The sequence below is a fragment of the Quercus lobata genome, chromosome 4 (assembly GCF_001633185.2).
Source record: "Quercus lobata isolate SW786 chromosome 4, ValleyOak3.0 Primary Assembly, whole genome shotgun sequence".
In the NCBI taxonomy this organism is placed as follows: Eukaryota; Viridiplantae; Streptophyta; class Magnoliopsida; order Fagales; family Fagaceae; genus Quercus; species Quercus lobata.
This window is the reverse complement of record NC_044907.1, coordinates 11,762,166-11,771,101: the sequence shown is the minus strand read 5'-3', so window position 1 is coordinate 11,771,101 and position 8,936 is coordinate 11,762,166.

The window sequence follows — 8,936 nt, the reverse complement described above, 5'->3', positions numbered from 1 at the left end:
GTCTTTATGATGTAGTCCTTCCCATTTTAGGGTGAATTTGGAAGGCCCCGGTAGGTTCCTCCTTACGTGTTCCGCCATCCTTAGTACCGATTGCCCTTCAGTGAAAGTTCTTGGGTGTACTGCTTGTGCATATGCTCTAGTCATTATTTGCTGGTACCTCTGGCTTCTCTTATTGGCCAGTTCTCTTTCTTCCTCTACCCCTTCCAGATTTGCCAATCTCCTTTAATTGTTTGCGTCCTCGTTTTCTTCTTGGCTTTCTTCAAGGACCACCCTTGGTGTAGGAATAACTAATTCCACAGGGCTGATAGCTTCTGTTCCATAGACTAGAGAAAATGGAAAAAATCTTGTGGCTGTTTTTACAGAGCTTCTACATGCCCAGAGTACATCTGTCAAATGGTCACTCCATTTCCCTCCATATTCATGCTTCATCTTTTTAAGGATCTTCAACATCACCCTATTGGTGGCCTTAGCTTGACCATTTCCTTGTGGGTAGTATGGGGTAGACCTCCCATGTTTGATGTGATATGCCTCAGTTAACCCCTTCATGTCTTTGTTTATGAATGGGGTTCCGTTGTCACTAATCAATCTTCTAGGGGTCCCGAACCTTGTAATGATGTGGTCTCGAATAAAGTTTGCTAAGGTTGCTCTAGTGGCTTTTTTCAAAGGGATGACCTCTACCCATTTCGTAAAGTATTCTGTGGCTGCCAAGATCCATATGTAACCGTTGGATGGAGGGTTTATAGGCCCTATGAGATCGAGCCCTCAAGTGTGAAAAGGCCATAGTGTCGTCATATCCTGCAAAACATTTGGGTGAGTGTGAATCTCATCTCTTAGGACTTGGCAGGCGTGGCAGGTTTTGACTAGCTCCTCAGAGTCTCTTTTCATTGTTGGCCAGTAATATTCTAACAGTAATAATTGCTTATAGAGCCTTCTTTTTCCCAGGTGACTCCCACAATCACCGGAATGAACTTCCTTGACTACTTCTCTAGCTTCCATTGGCCCCAAGCACCTTAGGGGATCCCCACTGTATCCCTTTTTGAATAAGATACCGTTCTGCAAGAAATACCTGTCTGCAAGTTTCTTGAGCTGATGGGCTAGTGTCCTGTCAGATGGTAGGATCCCTTGATCCAAGTATTCTATGAAGGGAACTCGCCAATCTTCTATAACAAACACAGCATAGCTTTCTTCCTTATCTATCGCCAGCTAACACTCTTGACATTTTTCTTGTATAATTGCTGCCTCTTTGTTCATATTTGGCCAGTAGTATCCCAGATGTTGCATTCTTCTATATAGGCTGATCTTTTCTGCAATTCAACAGGTTTAGGTATGTAATTCTTCTAGCTTTAGCTTTCCTTCCTTCTCGTTGATACACCTGGACAAGATTCCCTCTGGCAACCTTCTATACAATTCCCCTTCTATCTGAGTGTAATCTTTTAGTTCTTTGATGTTCCCTCCGGGTCCTGCCTTTTCCATTTTTTCTTTGACTTCGCTCCTCCAATCCTACTGTTTGGACTCTCTAGGGTACATCCCTTGGAGGATCCTTACAATAGAATGTTCCTGCTTTCCTATTTTTACCAGCGTGTCCCTTCCTTTGAATGGTATTTGGGATCCCAGAGTGGCGAGCGCATTAGCAAATCTGTTTTCACTTCTTTTAGTGTACTCTATGCTAAAGGTCTGGAATTCCAGCTCCAGTCTTTGTGCCCAAGTTCTGTAGGCTGCTAAACTTTGTTCCCGTAACGCAAAGTCACCTTTCACTTGGGAAACTACAAGATTGGAGTCTCCCAACACTCTCATATGCTTTACTCATATACTGAGTGCTATAGTCAGCCTGGTCAAGTACGCCTTATATTTAGCTGCGTTATTAGAGCATGAGAAACCAAGCTTGAAAGACAAGGGTATGGTGTCCCTATTCTTACAGCTTAGTACGATTTCTACCCCATTTGAAGTTGTTGTAGCTGACCCGTCGAATCTCATTGTCCATTTCTTTCCTGGGATCTCTGTTATTGCCACCTCACCAGGGATTTCTTCACTCAGTGGGCTTTCCTCCTTTCCTGGGAACTGAGCCAGCATATCTGCTATGGCTTGGCTTTTGACAGCTTTGGGGTTCTGATGCCTATGTCATATTGAGAGAGCAAGACTAGCTATTGTGCTATTCTTCTTGTGAGAAGGGCTGGTGTAGGAATGTCTTTATTTTGTGGGACTTAGTCACCAAAAGGATTTGGTGAGCTGAGAAGTACCTTTTCAACCTCTAGGACGCGTAGATGATTACTAGGTAGACTTTCTCTATTCTGGGGTACCTGGTCTCAGTGTCCTTAAGTGTCCTGCTTATGTAATAAACAGGTTGCTCATTCCCCTGGTCATCTTCTTGTGCTAGCAAAGCTCCTATTGCCTGAGAGTTTGATGCTAAGTACAATAACAGAGGTCGCCCACGTATTGGTGCCTAGAGGGTGGGCAAATGATTCATGATGTACTGAATTCTTTGGAAAGCCTCCTGTTGTTCCGTTCCCCAAGTAAACTCAGATCCCTTTTTCAACAGTTTGGATAAACCTGTCGTAATTAAAGCTAACCCAAGCACAAATCTCCTAATATAGGAGACCCTTCCTAGGAAGCTTTTGAGCTCCATCACAGTAATCGGTCTTTTCATTATGGCGATGGCTGTAGCCTTGGCTGGATCTATACTTATGCCTTTGTGATGTACTAGAAACCCAAGGAAATTTCCAGCAGACACCCCGAAGGCGCATTTCATGGGGTTCATGCGTAGTTTGTACTTCCTGCATCTTTCAAAAACTTGCTCAAGTACTCAGAGGTGTCCTGTTCTAGTCTTTGATTTGACCACAATGTCATCTACATAATCTTCCATCTCCTCATGTATTATGTCATGAAAGATAGCTGTTATGGTTCGCTGGTATGTAGCCCTCGCATTTTTGAGGCCAAAGGGCATTACGGTGTAGTAAAAGTTCCCAATTGGAGTTTTAAATGCCGTTTTCTCTGCATTTTTGGCAGCCATGCGAATTTGGTTGTACCCACTGCACCCATCCATAAATGAGAACATAGAGCTTTCTGTAGCTGAATCTACAAGGAGGTCGATATTGGGCAGGGAGAACTCATCTTTTGGGCACGTTTTGTTCAGGTTGCGAAAGTCTACACAGCAATGGATCTGGCCATTTTTCTTCTTCACAGGTACAATGTTGGAAAGCCAGGTGTTGGATGGGTTTAATAAAGCCAGCTATTAGCAGTTTTTTGACTTCTTGAATTATTTGAGCTTCTACCTCGGTGTGAAAGACCCTAGCCGGTTGAACTATTGGCCTTATTCCTGGGTCCACATTAAGAGAATGAACTACCAATCCCGGGTCTAAACCGGGCATTTCATAATAGGTCCATGCGAACACATTTCTGTATTTTTGGAGTAGGGCTACCAATTGTTCCCTTTCTTGTGCCATCAGCTGACTGCTAATAAAGACAGGCTTCTGGGATTCCGGCTCGGTTCCCAAATTTATTTCCTTTAATTCTTCCTTAGGCTGAATTTGGGCTTCCTTGACTGGTTCTTCTAGGATTTTTTCTTGGGCCATCATGCAACTTGGTGGTTCGGGACCTTTCTACGTGTTGCATTCAGGTCCCGCACACTTTCACAAACGATAAATCAACCTCCTTCTGGGTTCTCGCACCACCACACATTCTCGGGATCCTGAAGAGTTGAGCTCCCTTTTTTTCCTTTTTCTTTCTAGAAGGTTTCTTAGGTCACGGGTGCCCCTTCCTCCTTCTTTTTCTTCTTCTAAGATAGGTGCCCCTGGAGTACCTGGGGCGGGGCTCTCATCATCTGGCTCTAACTCATCGTAAAACATCATTTCTGTAAAGTTTACTTCTCCCTGGCTGAAAGGGTTACAGTTGGCAGGGATTCTCATGGGCCTCCCATTTAGTCTCCCTTTAATGCACTGATGGTACGTAGATGGAATAAGACGGTGTTTCAGAAGTCATAGGCGTCCCAACAATACATGGTAAGATACTTCTGCATTAATCACATGAAACCTTGTTAGGGCCACTATCGGCCCTACCCTTAAGGCTAGTTGTGCGTACCCCTCTATTGATTCCACCGACCCCCCAAATCCTGTTATCTCCATGGGAGCCCCCAGGATCCTTCTGTCAACCAGGTCCACAGCTTTCGGGGTACTCAAGGCTATGAGATTGAGTGATGCCCCTGTGTCCCCCAGTGCTCTTCTGATTTTGGACACCATTTATGGTGGCCATTAGATAAAAGGGCCTACGGTGGTCCGGATGCTCAACCTCCATGTCCTCGTCGGTGAAGGTTATTGTATTGGTTGTCTCTAGGAAAGCTCAACTAGCATGTGACTCTGCTGTGAAGCATTCCATTCCCGAATCTGCTGCTATACTCATGAGAGACTCTGTGGCCACCCTTCTTGCTTCTGGTCCAAATCCTAGTTGGTTGAATAGTGACCTAAACTTGGGATTCTTCTAGAGGGTCCTGACTGTGCTTGGGTGGAAGGATCCTTCGGATTCTCCTACTTTTGCCAGATTCTCGTGGATTACTAATGCTACCATCCTTTTCCCTTTGTGGTTAGGCAAGGGGTTCCTCTGCACTTCTGGCTCCTTCTAAGTGAGTTCCAGGGTTCCTTCTCTTATTTTTTTGTGGAAGAGTCTACGAAGGGTCCAGCAATCCTTGGTGGAACGCTTGACATAATTATGGATCCTGCAAAACAAAGGGTTCTTCCTTTCTTCTTCAGTTGGTGGCCTGGACATAGTAAATGGCCTAACAACTCCATCTCCAATCCATTTGTCCAAGACATGGTTTAACTCCTCAACTGTACATGGGATCACCGGTGGTTCCTCGAACACCTTCCCGTCAGGCCTCTTCCTTTTCTCTCCCACTGATGCTGTCATGGCTTGAGATACTGGCATCCTTTTTGTCCTCATAGTCTGTGCTGTCCTTCTAGTTCTTTGTATCAAGTCAGCAAACTGTGTGATACATAGATTTTTGAGGTTGAACCTGTAATCAAAAAGCATGTTGGATATACAGGTTTCTACGAGCTCCTTTTCATCGTGGTCCCCATAGCAATCTAGGGACACATCTTCAAATCTTTTAATGAACTGGACGGGATCCTCTCCAGGTCTCTGCCTTACCATCTGAAGGTTTTGGAAAGTGATCTTGTCCTCATCGAGGTAATACTTGGCACAAAACCTTTCCATCATTTCATCCCAGGTTTTGATAGACCCGGGTCTCAGCGTGGTATACCAAGTATATGCTTTATCCTCTAAGGATTTAGCAAATTCCCTTAGACATAGTTCTCTGTCTCCTGCATAGGGGCCCATAGTGTGAATGAACCTACTTACATGTTCCATAGCACTTCCATTTCTTCCATCGAAAGGATGGAACTTTGGGGGTTCATATCCCTTAGGGTATGGCTTGCCAAGAAGTTCTAGAGGGAACGGGGAATCTCGAAAGAATTTCTTAGGGATCCCCGAGAGTTTTTCCCTTTCTTGCTCCAGGAGGGCACTGACATCGGCCAGTGTTAAGTATTGGGAGTTGGTTCTCCCTCCTACTGTTGACCCCCCTTTTGGTTGCGTTCTGTCTTGGTTACCAGCAGAGGGGACATTGACCTTGATTTCCTATGTCCTGCCTTCTTTGAGAAGGCGAACTTCTTGCCCCAGATCCTTTAACATTGCTGTCATCCGAGCCATGGGGACTGGTTCCTGCCTTGTGTGCCTTTGTCCTGACACAACCTCCTACTCTACTAGGAGTACCTCGCCTCTCAGTCTGGAAAATACCTCGTTTTCTCCCACAGGCTCAGAGACCGTAGGTGGCACATTAGTTCCTTTGTTGTTCCTTTGTTTTGGAGGCATGCTCTGCAAAGGGATTGCTTCTTCCCTCTTCTTTACCCAGTCCCTAGTGGAGTAGCCAAAATGCGAGAGTGCTTCTTCCGTAACACTCAGGCCCAAGGATCTCGGGCCGAATAGTTGTAGTTTGGTGGATCGGGCTTTGATTCACCATAGCTAACGGGCTGTTTAAGAATCAAGTGGTGCATAGGACATGCTTCCTACAATACAAATAAACTGACAAACAAGGATATTTGTATTGAAAAACAAATCAAAACAGCAAAGTAAATGCAGAGAACAAAATAATGAAAGCACAAAGTAACGTTTAGGGATCCTTAAATCAATGGAAAGTATTTCATTGAATTTTCTTTATTATGATTATAGTACGCTCACTAAGACGTAATACAAGGTTCAAGCAAGCTCAAAAATTACAGTCTTAAATGGTTGTTCTAACCTTTAAGACTTGCAAAGTTTGATTCTTTTTGAATCCGAGTATGTGCTATAGTGGCTCTTTCTAGGATACCGGGAAGTAATTTTACTAGTTTTCTCTAAGTTTTCTCCTCTTGACAGAATTTTATCAATGGTTCTCCCCTTTTCAAATTCTCTTCCCTTCTTCGCAATCCCTCCCCCCTTTTTATAGTGATATTCTAGAGTCCCAAAGGAACTATTGGTTCTCCTGTTTTGCCCTCTGGTCACCAGAGCATGTATTGTGCTCATCGCTCAGCAGGTTCCGTTCCCCTATTCTTCATCCTTTCCTTCCTTTTAGTTTTGTTTCTTTGAAAGTCTATGGCTGACTACCTATTTCGGAACATGCTGTAGTCACGCCTTTCTCAATCTAACTTTTGGCAGTTCTTCTTCTTGATATTTTTTCTCAGACGGGCAGAATTCCATTCTGCCGGTTTGAAAGTCTTCCGCTGCTATTCCTTTTTTTATACTTCTTCATTTTGGTTCCCCGAGGCGCTTCCCACTTGCGCCATGAGAGGTCGCTGATTCTTTCCTCTTTTCTTGCTGGGTCGTTTGGCGCTTGAGAAGGACGTGGCTTCTCCTTTGTTTCTTGTGTTTCTTTTTGTCTTTTTCTTTCGAACTGTCTGAATCTTTTGTTGACTGTGCTTACACGCCTAGGGGGATCCGAGCTTTTTGGTGGTCTTTGAGGATCCCGGCTCAGCTTTCTTCTTCAATCCTCTAACATGGGCTTCTTTTCCTTTTCTTTCTTCTTTTCTCATAAGCTTCTGGGCTTCCCTTTTTCCTTCTTGCTGCTTTTTTGGGCTTCAAGCCTCTTGAGCTTACCATTTCTTCTCTTTTTCGTGGCCCCCTTGCGCTTATTTCTTTGGGCTTGGGTACTATGATTTTTAGACCTCAACAGTGGGTAGCTCAAAATCCATTCTGGTGGTACAGTTCTTGGTCCTTTACTGAGTCTAAAACCCTTATGGCTTGAGAGAGAGAGAGAGAGAGAGAGAGAGAGAGAGAGAGAGAGAGAGAGAGAGAGAGAGAGAGAGAGAGAGAGAGCTTTTGGTGTGAAAACTGAAGGGAAAGAGTGAAAAAAAGAAAAACTAAAAAATAAATAAAACATTTTAATAGACCGTGAACAAATGGAGTTAGTGTTTAAGGACCAAATTGGTCATTTTAAAAAACCTTTGGATGTACTTGATATTACCCCAAATCTTAGGGTAGGTTATTATAATTTATCCTACAAATAAAGTTTTGAATAAGATTTTGGTGTCTATTGTAATTTGTTGATTAAAATAGAATATTTATATCAATTTATTAGTGAAAATATCTTTTTAGTTCTTATATTTTGGGGTTATAATGAATTTGATCTCTATATTTTAGTAGCATTCATTCCGTCTTATTTTTAATTTATGGTCAATTTGTTCCCTATTGAAAAATGAAACATATTCTTGGTGCGGTGGTCGCTCTACAAGTATAAATGTTTGTAAGCTGTGAGTTGTGTGGGGTAAGGGTCGGGGTTCAAGTTTCCTCGAGAAAGCTTTACACATATATACACTTAAATTAGATTAGAGTAGAAATTCTATTTTGTATCAACAAAATTGTGAAACATGCATTGTCCAATAAAAATAAAAATAAAAAATTAAATAGGAAATTAAAAAAGTATTCAAATAACAAAAATAAATAAAAACTATTAAATTTTTTTTTTCTTTTTTTCTTTTAATGTTTACCTCTTAATCTTTCCAGTACACATTCATAAGAGCATTTGCAGCAGTGGAGCTAAAAAGCTATAATGCTATTTTAGCTCCACCAATATAGCAAAAAAGGCTTGCAGCAGTGGAGCCAAACCCATAAAATTTAACTGATTTGCTACAGTACACATCTATCTATAGATGTGCACTGTAGCACTTATCTAAAATAAAAAAAAAAAAAATTAATCCAACTCTCGATTAAAATAATAAAAACTCACTTTATTTTTTCCATTCTTTTATTCTCTCACCGGTCACCGTGCACTCTCAATTCTCTCTCTCAAGCTCTCATCTCTCTCAAGCTCTCATCTCCCAGCCCACTCCATGCCGTCGCCGTCTCAACTGAGCCCACGCCGTCGCCGTCCCAACCGTCCTAGCCCACGCTGTCGCTGTCACTCCTTACCACCATTCTTCCTTTGTTCAACCTCACGAAATGCCTATCCTCCTTCACCAGCCTCTCGTTCACGTCCTCGCCTCTAGCGAATGACACCGAAGGGCACCGCAGGAACACGAACCGGCTAAACGGCGTCGGTCTGGTGAAGAGAATCCACTCCCCGACATCGAAATCGCCTCGATGTCTCAGCCGATCCTTGGAGTGGCAGTGGAGAGTGAAACCTTGATTTGGGTTTTTTTTTTTTTTTTTGGGTTGAGCCTTGATTTGGGTTTTTTTTTTTTCTCTGCTGTGGACTGGTGGTGGTGGTGGTGGTGGAGGAGGATGTTTGTGCTGTGTGGTGGTGGTGATATATTATTTTATTAGAGTAGAAATATTATTATTTTATTGTAGTAGAAATATTATTTTATTGTGTTGAAAGCTAAAATAGATCAACTGCTGTAGTATGTGTGTAGGTAAAATAGATAAAGTAACTTTTGGTGGAGTTAAATTGCTAAAAATTTAGCTCCACTGCTGTGAAT